This window comes from Capricornis sumatraensis, chromosome 1 (genome assembly GCF_032405125.1).
Source record: "Capricornis sumatraensis isolate serow.1 chromosome 1, serow.2, whole genome shotgun sequence".
NCBI classification, from domain to species: domain Eukaryota; kingdom Metazoa; phylum Chordata; class Mammalia; order Artiodactyla; family Bovidae; genus Capricornis; species Capricornis sumatraensis.
This window is the reverse complement of record NC_091069.1, coordinates 86,899,688-86,914,094: the sequence shown is the minus strand read 5'-3', so window position 1 is coordinate 86,914,094 and position 14,407 is coordinate 86,899,688. Positions and strand designations below refer to the sequence as shown.

Genomic DNA, 14,407 nt, shown 5'->3' with positions numbered 1-14,407 from the left:
TTTAATAACATTTGTGGGGAATACCTACCACCCATCACAGTTCAAACTGCCATAAATGAGAATATAGGAAAGACAAATAAACCAAGCTGCTACTCATAGTGCACTTTCAATTCAGTTTGGGTACAATACCAGTACAGACATATATAAACAAACAAATATATATATACTATACACACACATATTCCATATATATTCATAAGATGAAACACTGGAGGCTACTAACAACTGGGGATTTGACTCAAATATTCGCATTTATTCATTTGACAATATTAACTGAGCATTTATTATTGTTGTTGTTGTTCAGTTGCTAAGACATCTCTGGCTCTTTGTGACCCTATAAACTGCAGCACACCAGGCTTCCATGTCCTTCACTATCTCCTGGAGTTTGCTCAGACTCATGTGCATTTAGTCAGTGATGCTATCTAACCATTTTCATTTGTACCAGGACAGTTACTGGCACTAGGGCTACGGTAGTGACAAAACAAGTAAAACCGAGCTCACAGTTCAGTGGCTGAAACATGTATGCTGAATAGCGTATGTTGTATGCAACTAGAATCAGAACCTCTCACAAGCAAAAGCAGCAAATATAAAAAATAAACACAAATAAAATACAGTGAGATGCCTATTAATTCTGGAGTCAAGTACAAAACTGATGTATAACTCAAAAACTGTATTTTAATCTGGTATTAACTCTACAGCTAGCTTTATCTTTTAACAAACTGTGAGTTCCTTAAAATTTTCCTCATAAAGTTTCTGTACCATTATTTTTATTTACCTAACATTTCAAGAAAAATGGGGTGGATTTTTTGTTTTTCACCACTCTGCTAAACACAGTATGTAGCTAATCTCATTTAACTGGGACTATCACACAATTAAAATATTTTCTTTCATCATTAAATTTTTTAAGTGTTTATGATTTATCTCATTTCCAACCAAATTATAATCCCCTTGAAGACAGACGCCCCCACTCATGCATTCAACAATTATTCACTTAATGCCTTCTATGTGCCTCCCACTTGACTTGTATTAGGATGTAAAGGCAGGATCCCTTCATTCTACTAAATTATAACTCTACTGAGTACAGTACCTACTAAACAAATAGAAAAAACTGTTCTGTCCCAAGGGATCTTAGTTATTCAATGTTATCTGATTAAAAGATAAAATTTTAGTCATAGTAAATGATAAAGATAATAATAAACTAGAAGTATAAAAAATTACTGTAAGCCACAAATTGTTTTCCACATAGCTTTGAAAAAATTTTCAATTCTTAGTTCTTTCAAGTACCACACTGTCACTATGAAATGTGAACTGCAACTTCTATCATTAAAACAAAAGGTTTTGATATTAATATATGAAAATTATAAACATTAAATATTCAGGCAAAAGCAAAATGACCGAGGCAGACAGAAAATATAATAGAATCAATTTCTTAAAAAAAGTTAGGATGCCAAATCCCTTGAATGAACACGTTTAAGCCTTTCTCTCGTCTTTCACACGCAGGCAAAATCTTCCTGTTTACTTATATTACTGTTTTACCTCTGAAAAGAATATAAGCAACCAGTTGTCCAAGACAGTTTTTTATCTTTTACTGTCTTCTGATAGTAAAAATAAGCTATCATTATTCTAGTAATAACAGAACCCAAGTTTATGGATTGGATTGCTTTTTTCCCCTCACCACAACAATAAATTATATATAATCTTTTTTCATAATGACAAATAGCACATAATTGCAAGAAAATTATGTGAGAATAAAGAAGAAATTCACGATCATGAAACACATATTTGGTGAAACATTAATAGTCACTGATTGAACTAGCAATTTGGCCTAACTATTAACAGAACCATCCTATAAATAATTAATATTACACACACAGATAAAATGCTTATACATATTGAATAGGACTTAGAAAACTATGCATTTGTGAGTGATTAATAAGCAATTTTCCAATATGCTGATAAAACCAGTATAAACAGATAACTATAAAAAATATATTTGAGAAAGTCTGGTGTCCTCTATTACCAGTTTTTATGGACTCATTGCTACCTTAACTCTTTTTCATACAGTCTTCCTTTATCTATTGCTTATCAAGTTTATTAACCTCCATGTCTGCGGATTCAAATTTAATTCCAGAAGATAATGCTGAATATCTATTAAATTTAATCTATTTTGTTCTTGCAGGAAACATTTAAACTAAAAAAATACTTCATTTTTCTAAAATAAAAAGAAAACAGCAAAATTTTTTTATTTTCTAAGTATACCAGAGCTGTTGCTGTCTTTTTTAAAATAATGTAAGTATCACACAGGAACACATTCCTTTTCTGTAGCCACTTAGGGACCTCCTGGTGCTTTTGTAGATCAAATACCTAACACATCATACCGCATACCTTATCCCTGATAAGCGAAGGAGAGGCAATGATAATATTCAGCTTTTCCACTATGGCTTACAAAGCATTTTCACGTACCTATCTTAGTATTATGTATCTTATTATAGTTCTACACAGGTTTAATATGATCCAGGAATCAAAGATTCCAAAAAAAGCATTCAATATCTAGTGTTTCTAAAGTTCATTTGTCACTTAATAATGGCAAATCATTTGACCTAAGTTTTCATTTCCTCATTAGTAAAAATGCTGATAATATCCCCAAACTCAGAATGTTACCGTACAGTTTAAACTACGTAATGTTTACGAAAGGGTCTAGCACATTTTGGTACCTTTCAAAGGGCCTATTTATTTCCTACCAAAAAAGAGTAAAAAAGCAGTAAAGATGATTCAAGATGACCCCACCACCAATACCATTAATATAGTAATTAAAAAAAAAACTGCTTGGACAAATGTGTGTTTGAACTATTCAAGAAGAAAAAAAGAAATAATTAAAGGAAAGGAAAAAGTACTGGTTTTTCCCCCAAAGGGAATGATGTGTACCTAGAACACCCAAGGAAACTAGAAAAATTAAAAAATCACAGATGAATTTAGCTAAGTGGCAGTATATAAAATAAATCCATAAAACCAGTAGCACTCCATTATTTCCTTTTACAAATAAAGGGCAACAAATAGTTACCCTCCAAAGTAACAAAAATAAAATCAAAAGATAGTTCACCAGGCTTTTCCATATGAAGTTTTCTAGATGGACTCAAGCCTTTGCTCCAATTCAAGCTCACCAGAAATAATTTTTTGATTCCCCAGGTTCTCTATAGCAGTGCCTGGATAGAGGTTATAAGTCTTCTGGTCACCAGAAGGGCAATAACCACTGAAATTTAAAATAGAATTTCATCTCTTGTGTACTTAGTTGCTGCTGCTGCTAAGTCGCTTCAGTCATGTCCGACTCTGTGCTACCCCATAGACAGCAGCCCACCAGGCTCCCCCATCCCTGGGATTCTCTAGGCAAGAACACTGGAGTGGGTTGCCATTTCCTTTCCAACGCACGAAAGTGAAAAGTGAAAGTGAAGTCACTCAGTCATGTCTGACTCTTCGCAACCCCATGGACTGCAGCCTACCAGGCTCCTCCGTCCATGGGATTTTCCAGGCAAGAGTACTGGAGTGGGGTGCCATTGCCTTCTCCTAGTTACTTCTCTTAGTTACTAGGTCTCAATTTCCCAAGAATCTGAAGTACTTAGGATGCAATAATAAACGGTCTGAACCGTATAGAGCAGAAGACCAAACGTTGAGATAACGGGTAACTTTCTCCCATGCGCAGCCTGTCCATGTTGCTCTAGGGCATCTCGCTTTCATGTAACACTATATATTAACAGTACACACTGAAAAGATAGTAACGGTAACAAATGAATAATATACAATGTATTCACTTAAATAAGGATAAATATATACTTACAGAAAAAATATATATATTTACAGAAAACTGTAAAACACTCAAGAACAGAGCTGTCCTCCTGGACTTTCTGAAGAGATGGAAATTTCTATCTCTGTGCTGTCTGATACAATGAGACTCCAGAAAGATTAATAAATAAAAGCACTGCTCATGTTCCTGATTGGAGAAATAATTTAAGATAGCACTCATATCTAAGTAAATGTACAGATTTAAAGACACAGTAAAGTACTAAAAATCCCCTTGGGATAATTCACAGAACTTGACAGACATATGGCAAAATTCTTAGGAATGTGAAAATATGAATAATAAAGGAAATTAGAAGGAAAAAACCTCCATATACTTCAGCATAGTCATGAGGCAAACACACACTAAATTTTAAAACATAAGACAGAAAGAATAGCTCCTTTCCAAGGAGAATTAAATAATTTTTTTTAAGATATAAACCCACAAGATCAAAGAGAATATAAAGAGGCCACAGGCATCAAGGGGTGATAGAAAACAGATGAAGAAAGGGTACTTACTTAGCAGCTCAGAAACCTAAGTACCTACAGAGGGAATTCAATGACAAGCTAGTAGATTTCCCCCAAAATACCTTGAACAGTTCCGAAATTAAGAGGTATGAGATACACAGATGAACAGGTGTGTTACAGGGCTTAAAAAAGGTGGAAGTTAAAAGTATATGAAATGCAGTCAAACCTACTGGAGTCCATCCCTACTCCATGCAAGAAAGCAACTATTTCTAGCCCACCACTGCAAGATACTAGACATTTAGTCTCTGAAGAAATGTAAACACAGAGGTCTTGACTCAGAATACCAGGTATAGGAGAGGGCAAGAATGGGGCAGTGACCAAAAAAAACCAAGATGACTAAGAGAAAGCTTTAAAGGTAAAACCTATAATCTACTTCCTACCCAGGTTCCTTCTACCTCTGCAGTTAGGCTCTCTATTCAAGGCAGGTAATTAGACTGCCATTTGCTAAAAAACAGAATACAACTCAGAGGAAAAAAGAAATTACTGTCATTTAAGTATGGCATTCAGGGGTCTTTCAACAACAATAAAAAAGCCATTTCACCTGAATCAGATTATCCTTCAGTGAAGGCCTGATCATACTGTACTGAAAGCTCCATGTAAGATTCCTAGTCTAGAAACAGAGGACTTCCCACCCGTTTATGAGGGCTACATTCTTAAAAATGGTCCATCCTGACATTTAAAAAAAGTCTCTATCCAATAAAATATAGAGACAAAAACATAAGGATTAAAAGGAACACAAAGAAAACAAGACAATATAGACACAAAACAAGTTTTCAAAAGATCTCCAATGGTCTCAGAGAAATAACAGCTAACACTGACTGGGTACTTCAGTTTATAGATAATTATTGCACTTAATTTTCGTAGACTCCCATGAAGTGTTATTATTATCCCTGTTTAACCGATAGAGAACAATATGACATATGGAGGTTAGTTTGTCCAGGGTTAATAAGCATAAACAGGATTCAGATCTGGTTCCAGGGCTAAAGTGAAGTGAAGTGAAGTGAAGTCACTCAGTCGTGTCCGACTCTTTGCGACCCCATGGACTGTAACCTATCAGGCTCCTCTGTCCATGGGATTTTCCAGGCAGTAGCACTGGAGTGGATTGCCATTTCCTTCTCCAGCGGATCTTCCCGACCCGGGGATCGAACCCAGGTCTCCTGCATTGTAGGCAGACGCTTTACCGTCTGAGCCACCAGGGAAGCCAGAGCTAAACTTCTTAACAAATATACAATGCTTTGCTGAAACAAGAGATGATATTGCCTCCACAAAATAACAGGATGCTATCAAAATGTTTAGAGATCAGAACTTTTTTTTTTTTGCAGTTAAGACTATTTTATTTGTGTAGTAAATTATATTTGGCCTCTAGTTAGATTTTTTGATAAATATTTTGGGGTTAGATGGATGAAAATTAGTAATCCTCAGTACCGCTGTCTCATCGTATGGGCCCCAATCTTATCTAATAGATTACTTGAACAGTTTGGTTTTCTCCTTCTTCCAGCTTTATTCAGATAAAATTGACATTGAGCACCGTATAAGTTTAAGGTGTGTGGCATAATGATTTGACTTATATACATCACAAAATGATTTCACAATAAGTCTAGTGAATATCTATCATCTCATACAGATATAAAATTAAAGAAGGAAATATTTTCCTTATAATGAGAACTCTTAAGATTTGCTCTCTTTTACATAACATATAGCCATGTAAATTATATTTAACATGTTGTACATTACATCCCTAGTGCTCATTTATCTTATAACTGGAAGTACCTTTTGGAAAACAAAACTCTTTGAAATGGAAAAGATGAAAGTCAAAATAGGAAAATAAAATATCAAGAGATACAGCGAAGGATTCTCTCACAAAACAAAAAAGGCAAAGAAATGGAAAACAGATAGACAAGGATAAGAAAGTAAAAAGATCAATCAAAAGGCCTAACACTCTAATTAAGAGAGAAACTAGAGAAAAGTCAGAAAAGGATATCAAGCAAATCATTCAAAAAAATTTTTTTTCTAGAAGTGAAGGACAGAAACAATCCTACCACCAACACAATGAATGCAAATTCACCACTTACACCAAAACCTATCATAAAACTTCAGACAACCAGGGATAATCTTCCAAGACAAAAAAAATAGGACAAATATAACAGATAAGAATCAGAATAATACTGAGGCTACAATGAAATGAAACAATATATTCACATTCTTTCCAACCATCAGTCAATCATCTTCAGACATGTAAATTTTCTAAACAGTTCCTTCCCACACATCCTTCCTCAAGAGACTAACGATACCATTAAAATGAAAGGATAAACTAAAAAGACGAAAAAGACTTCAGAAAACAGAGGAGTTCTAACAATGGAGGGAAGCAATGAGTTCCAGGATAAGAGTTGATTTACAGGCCCCTAAAGAGCAATAGCCCACATTAGAGCAAGACAGGAAACTCCAGGAATAAGGTCAAGAGTTTTGTTGTTTTTTTTTTTTTAAGGTGGGGACAGGAGGCTCCCCTGGTGGCTCAATGATAAAGAATCCAACTGTCAGTGCAGGAGACCAGGTTCGATCCTTGGTCTGGGAAGATCCCACACGCTGCAGGACAACTAAGCCCATGTCCAAAACACAACTACTGAGCCTGTGCTCTAGAGCCTGAGAGCCACAACTACTGAGCCCACAGATCGCATCTGCTGAAGCCCGAGCACTCCAGAGCGTGGGCTCTGCAACGAGAAGGCGTGACGATGAGAAGCCTGTGCACCGCAACCAGAGAGTAGCTCCTGCTCCCCGTAGCTAGAGAAAAGCCTGTGCAGCAACGAAGACTCAGCCCAACCAAGCAAAAAAGTACTAAGAACAGGGGAAGTGGGCCAGAGAAATTATCTGGTAAGTGTGATCACATGTAAATTTGTCTCTAAAAGCTACTGAAGTATGTGAATAGAGCAACACTCAAAGAAAATTAAACCATGGGGGGAAACGAGTTAATCATTAACTCTAAGGAAGCCAAAAACCTTCATAGGAAAAGAAAAAATCACAGTACACAATCTGGCTGTTCAGAAGTGGATATTACGTGTACATTCACATAATATAAACATTAACTATAAATACTGTGACATGCTGAAGAAAGTCGGTGAAACTGGAGTGGATAAGTGAAAGGGGATGATATAGCTAAGTTTTAATTTACTATACATGAAGTCTATAGATATTATTTAAAACAGATAAAGAGGGAGTAGTTTAAGAACGTTGTCTTAAAACATGAATAAATAACAAAAAGAATAGTTAAAGAGTTTTTTAAGATGGTTGATTCTGCAGAGTTATACTTGGAGGGAGAGAATGCCGTATCAGGGAACCTGGTTTTCCCATTAGTACTACAGACAGTCCCTCACTTATGAGGGTTCAGCTTTACAATGGTAGGAAAGCAATATTCTTTTAGCAGAAACCATACTTCACATTTTGAATTCTGATCTTTCCCCAGGCTAGCAATACTCTCATGATACTGGACAGCAACAGCAGTCAAAGCTCTCAGTAAGTCATGCAATCACAAGAAGAAACAATGAATACACTTACAACCATTCAAAACTCAAGACAACCACTGTTTTTTCCTTTCAGTACTCAATAAATTACATGAAGTATTCAACACTTTATGATAAAATAGGCTTTGTGTTGGATGATTCTGCCCAACTTGCAGGATAATATAAGTGTTCTGAACACATTTAAGGTAGGCCAGGCTAAAGATATCATGTTCAGTAGGTTAGATGTATTAAATGTATTTTCAACATGGTACTTTCTTTTTTTTCAATTTACTTTAATTGGAGGATACTTACAATATCATGATGGTTTTTGCCATACATCAACATGAACCAGTCACAGGTACACATGTGTGCCCCCTCATCCTGAGACCCCCCACCAACTCCCTCCCTCTGTGTTATCCCAGAGCACTGGCTTTGGGTGCCCTCCTTCATGCATCGAAATTGCACTAGTCATCTATTTACAAATGGTACATTCCCATCCCACTTTTACCAACCCTGAAACTTCCCACTATAGAATCTAGAGAGCCAAATGCTTTCCTGGTTAGATTCTCTTACAGTTACACGTAACCAAGTAACCAATGAGACGTGTGCTGAGGATGGAGAGAAGATACTTCTGGAGAAGGTTTATCATTCACTGGCAAAGGAGATTCACTTCTAAACAAACAGAAAACCTCAAACAAACTTTTTCGCTGCTTTTTACTGTGGTCCTGATGTCTCTAACCGTAGTAATCTTGGAATCACAATGTAACAAGAGGAAAGACAATAATAAGCCAGCACACTGGGGGTGAAAGATGGTAGAGGAGAATAGAAAGTTTCTTTATGTCCTCACTGAGCAACTGTACCAGCTATGTCAGGTAAAAAGACTACCCACCACCAGACTTATGAGAAATATAAACTTTATATGTTATGCCTCTGTTAATAGGGTTTACCTGCAGCCAAAAGCATTCCTAAATGACACTAGTTTCACTATAGTTTAACATTTATATTGTAATTTTTCACTAGTACAAAATAAACTGCCAATGATGATCTTCATGCATATACACTTTTAGCAATTTTGTTTATTTCTCTGGGATAGACTATGACAAGCAGAATTACTAGGTCAAAGTATAACAGTTTCCTCATAGGTACTGACCAATTGACAATACAAACAGCAATGTATGCGAGTAATGCTTAACTATCTTCCCTAGCATTAAGTGTTCTCATTGATTTAAAAAATTCATAGACAGAAAAGGACACCTCAATGTGTAACTGTGCATTTCTTTGATGATAATTACTAATATGAACTATTTTGCCATATGTTGACCATTGTCTTATAACAAAGCCATCCAAATGCTCATAAAGAGATCAGTTCAATAAGCTATATCTTGGTTGCTTTTTAAAAATATTCTTCTTCCTCACTCAAAATGCTGAAAAATGGGGAAAAATCCAAACTTTATATAAAGATACAAAGGAAGAACAACAGATCCACGCCTGTACCTCTATTCCATTACTGAGAGGCTACCAATGTGAACAATTTGCTGAAGTCCCTTCTGACCTTTCCCACATGTAGAAACAGACAGGAAAAAAGCAAAACTAACATCTGCTTTGGTTACATAATTACCAAAAATAAGTGCAAGGACTTATATGTATAAGTCCTGGCTTTCCAGGTGGCACAGTGGTAAAGAATCTGCCTGCCAATGCCAGAGACACATGAAATGCAAGTTTGATCCCTGGGTCTGGAAGATCCCCTGGAGGAGGAAATGGCAACAGTATTCTTGCCTGGAAAAGGATATGGACAAAGGTGCCTGGCAGGCTACAGTCCATGGGGCCACAAAGTGTCAGACATGACTGGGCACACATGCACAATGAAAATATACAAAATTAATAAAGTTACCTTTTATTGAGCTCTTCCTATGTTTCACTGCTCTGAATAAGTGTTTTATTAACTCATATCATTGTCACACAAACAAAAAGAAAAATAAAATAGTTAAAATAACTATGTACAAACATCATATTTAAATCATAGATGTGTACACTAACAGAGATCTGAAGAAAACTAAGACACTACCATCAGACTTTTATTAAGATAAGCTGCCTTATGTGTAAATAATATATAAAGGCAATAAGGATATAATGAAAAGAGCTTGTAAGGAGGGAGGGTAAGACTGAAATAATAACTTTATATGTAACTGATTTTACTATAAAGGTGGGCATTCCATCTACAAGGCAGGTAACACAAGGCTAGAGTTTTCAGACTAGAAATACATTTGGTAATCCTGGTTTTCATATACACACAAATCTCTAACATTTCTAAAACAATTAAAGTAGCTAAGAGTGTGTGTGTGTGTATGCACGTGTATTTCTATTTTTTTTCCTTTTATTAATTTTTAAAAATAAGATTCAGAAAATATGCCTTTTTAAAATTAAATCCATTACATAAAATGATATCTGTTATTTTAAGTGATGTTACTAATATAAATACAAATCCAATGACTTCATCTTAACCTACTTTACAAGTATTAGATTTTTTTAGCTTTAATAAATAAAAACTATCTTTCTGTTTCCTATTAAAACTGCAACACTAACCTGAAAAATTACCAAAAATAAATTATAGGAAAAAGAAAACTAATCCTACTTGTGAATATTGATAGAAGATGATCTCAATAAATTCAGAGACCAACACTCCTCCATGCTCTTACAAAGGATATAAACAAGCACATCAGAGTAGAAGAAACCCAAAAGGCTAACAAATTTAGGAAGAGATGCTTCATCTCAGTGATAACCAGAAAAATTTAAATTAATTTAAATAGGAGATACAGCTTCACATTTATCAGACTAACAAAAATCAGAACTCTAGAATATGCCAAGTGTAAACAGCAATGTGCAATCATGCACTGCTAGTGGAAATGAAGACAAGAGCAATCACTCTAGAAACCAATCAGCAAATTACTTAAGTTTACATATACCCTACAAACCAGCCACTTCTCTACTCATTAATATGTGAAAGACATTCACAAATAGCTAAAAGTAGTGGTCTTAATATTCAGAAAATATCACAGATGAGCCTTGTTAAAAAGAGAAAATTATACAATTTGGTTTTTGTAAATAAAAAAATACACGCATAAGAAAAACAAAAATATTTTACAAAGATACATAAAAATCTGGAAGGAGAATATGAGAGGAATCGAGACAAAAATGGAAAAGTAAATTAGAGAAGAGAGGGGCTGTGTGCAGACCAACGATGATAATGTGCCACAGACTGAAAACCAGGAGATTTCAACCCTCTCACCTGACTTCAAAACAAGATTAACAAAGATAATGACTTGAAGAATACTGAAGGAAAAATCCTAAATCCTAAGTAAAATATAATCAAATCAAATACATCAGTGTATCAAAAGAAAATCGCTCCACAACCACATTTATGCCATTAGTAAGATAAATGAGGGAAAAAAATAACGTATTATTTTAGGAGATCAAAAAAAATTAACAAAATTCATTATCTATTTCTGTTAATAACTCCTGGAAAGCTAAGAAGAAACTTCCTTAACATGCTAGATAGTAGTTTTTAGAAACCATTAACAAATATCACACTTAATAGTTACACAATTTCCATTTAACTTAAAAAAAAAAAGAACAAAAGGAGACCCTCCAGGAAGTATGATTATCATAATACTAAATTCTGGGATTGATAGCCAATTCTAAACAAAGAAGGAATAAACACTGGAAATACCTACACTTGGCTTTCCTACCTAAAGTAACTAAACATTAGAAAGAATAAGTATTTCTGCAAGGTAACTAGATGACTTTGCACACAAAAGCACAGCTTTCCCAAATATTGGAAATAACCAGTAGGAAAGTAATGTGGAAAAATCCCACTCACAAAAGTAATAAAACCTATAAATTCTTAAGTTTATTCCTAAGTATTTAAGTATAAGATGTCTCTACTTAAGGAAAGAGAGAAATCTTAACTGGAAAAACTTAAAATGTAAAGATGCAATTATTGTCAAGGCAAATACAAGTTCAATTTTTAAAAAAACTGTGTATGCTTATATGTGTATACACAAAAATTCGGGGAGGATACACACTAAATTGATACCAGAATTTACGTCTAAACAGATTGCGACCAAGAACTGGGGAGAGCGAGTTATACAAAAAATACAAATCTATTTTTTGTATATATCTTGTGGTTTGTATATACAATTATTCTATATAAATCATTTCTTTTGACAAAGATTCTCTTCTTTGACAAAACTTTAGTCAGCCTTCTCTGAGCTCTCTCCTTTAAGACCGAAACTTTGGATTTCCATGACCATCTTTGTATCATTCAATTTTAGCAATAATTTCACTAAGGCAGTTTAGCAAGAATCTTCTACCTCCAATATCTGAAAATTTGTGTGTGTGTGCGTGTTTAGTCACTTAGTCATCTCCAACTCTTCGGGACCTCATGGACTGTAGCCCGCCGAGCTCCTCTGTCCATGGGACTTTCCAGGCAAGAATATTGAAGCAGGTTGCCATTTCCTTCTCCAGCCACCTTCAATATCTGATCATCCTCAGCATCGATCAAAATTCCTCATCTCCACTATCCCTTGGGTGATATCTGATCACCCTAGCCTGCCCTCAGCAAGAATCCTGTCAGGTCAGTTTAGTAAGAATCCCTTATCCTTGATGTTTGGGTCAAGAAGCAACAGAACCTTACACAGAACAACTGACTGGTTCAAAATTAGGAAAGGAGTACAAGGCTGTACACTGTCACCCTGTTTATTTAACATATGTAGAGTACATCATGCGAAATGCTGGGCTGGATGAATCAAGCTGGAATTAAGATTGCCAGGAGAAATATCAACAACCTCAAATATGCAGATGATATCACCCTAATGGCAGAAAGTGAAGAGGAACTAAAGAGGAGAGTGAAAAAACTGGCTAAAACTCAACATTCAAAAAGCAAAGATCATGCCATCCGGTCCCATTACTTAATGGAAAATGGAAGGGGAAAAAATGGAAGCAGTGACATATTTTATTTTCCTGGGCTTCAAAATCACTGACGACAATGACTGTAGCAATGAAATTAAAAGACACTTGCTCCTTGGAAGAAAAGCTATGACAAACCTACACAGCATATTAAAAAGCAGAGACGTTACTTTGCTGACTAAAGTCTATCTAGTCAAAGCTACGGTTTTTCCAGTAGTCATGTATGGATGTTAGAGTTGGACCATAAAGAAGGTTAAGCACCAAAGAATTGATGCTTTCGAGTTGTGGTGCCGGAGAAGACTCTTGAGAATCCCCTGGACTGTAAGGAAATCCAACCAGTCAATCCTAAAGGAAATCAACCTTGAATATTAATTGGAAGGACGGATGCTGAAAATCCAATACTGTGGCCACCTGATGTGAAGAGCCAACTCATCGGAAAAGACCCTGATGCTGGGAAAGATTGAAGACAGGAGGAGAAGAGGGCAACACAGGATGAGATGGGTGGATGGCATCATCAACTCAATGGACATGAGTTTGAGCACACTCTGGGAGATAGTGAAGGAAAGGGAAGTCTGGGGTGCTGCTGTCCATGGGGTCATGGAGTTGGACACAAATTAGCAACTGAACAACATCCACCCCCTTATCCTTGATGCTTTGTCTCCAACACCCCCCTCCACTCGCCACACACACACATACCCTCCTCACTGGCTTTCTATTCCAACCTCACCTTGTTGTATTTCGGATTGAGCCCAGTTTCATATTAAAAGCTCTCTTTCCTTCTACTGTAATGGTTCCTGATTAAAATCTACTTTTACCCTTTTAACTACCATACAGCTCTGGTTTTCTTTAAAACTGATAAAAAAGAAACTCTAAATTTAACTCTGAATTCTAAACAAGGACTAACGTTGTTTCTTTTTTGTAGAAAAATTAGTGATTTCTAGTAATTTTATGCTCTAAATCTCTAATTCATGTTATAGCAAGTTTACAAAAACATTGTCAAAAAAGTCAACATTAATAGATTCCTAAATTAGGAAAGTCAAGTTTTATTTTAAAAAGCTTTTATCAGTAACTACCTGACTTTCAATCATCATAACACATTCACTTCTTGATTTAAAAAAAAAAAACTGATATAAAAAATTAGGTTAAAATGTCAAAAATAACAATCTTTACTCAGTCTAAAAGGAAAACAAACGGAATACAAAGTAGGAAAAACAGTAAAGATTCATAAAACATATATAAAAAATAATTGATATAAATTGAACCATTTAAGCCTTGAAGTATATTGAATCAAAAAGATCCATGAATTCCTGCTTTCACTTTTCAAAAAAGTTAGTGAACATCACTTAATTTTTCCTGATAACTCAGGGCCATAACTATATACATCAATTACTGAGCTATATTATACAAAAATTCAGTGTTCTTTGATGTCATTTGGGAAATTCCTACTCCTGGTTCTCCCACTAACCTGTGTGATCTTATTAAAGTTACTGAACTTCTCTGAGCCTCAGTACCCTCAACTATGCAGAGTTTAACATCCTGTGATTCTACAGAACCAAAGATGATGTGTATGAAAAACACAACTGAATAAG

At 35.3% G+C, this 14,407-nt stretch overlaps 1 protein-coding gene and 1 non-coding gene across 2 annotated transcripts in view; both read right to left on the bottom strand.

The window, feature by feature from the left end:
• Positions 1–14,407, bottom strand: part of STRN (striatin) — a 105,281-nt gene that overhangs the window by 71,661 nt on the left and 19,213 nt on the right. The gene's annotated exons all lie outside the window — the stretch shown is intronic.
• On the bottom strand, positions 5,487–5,558 carry TRNAC-ACA (transfer RNA cysteine (anticodon ACA)). Its single transcript has one exon. It is a non-coding gene; the product is annotated as a tRNA-Cys (tRNA).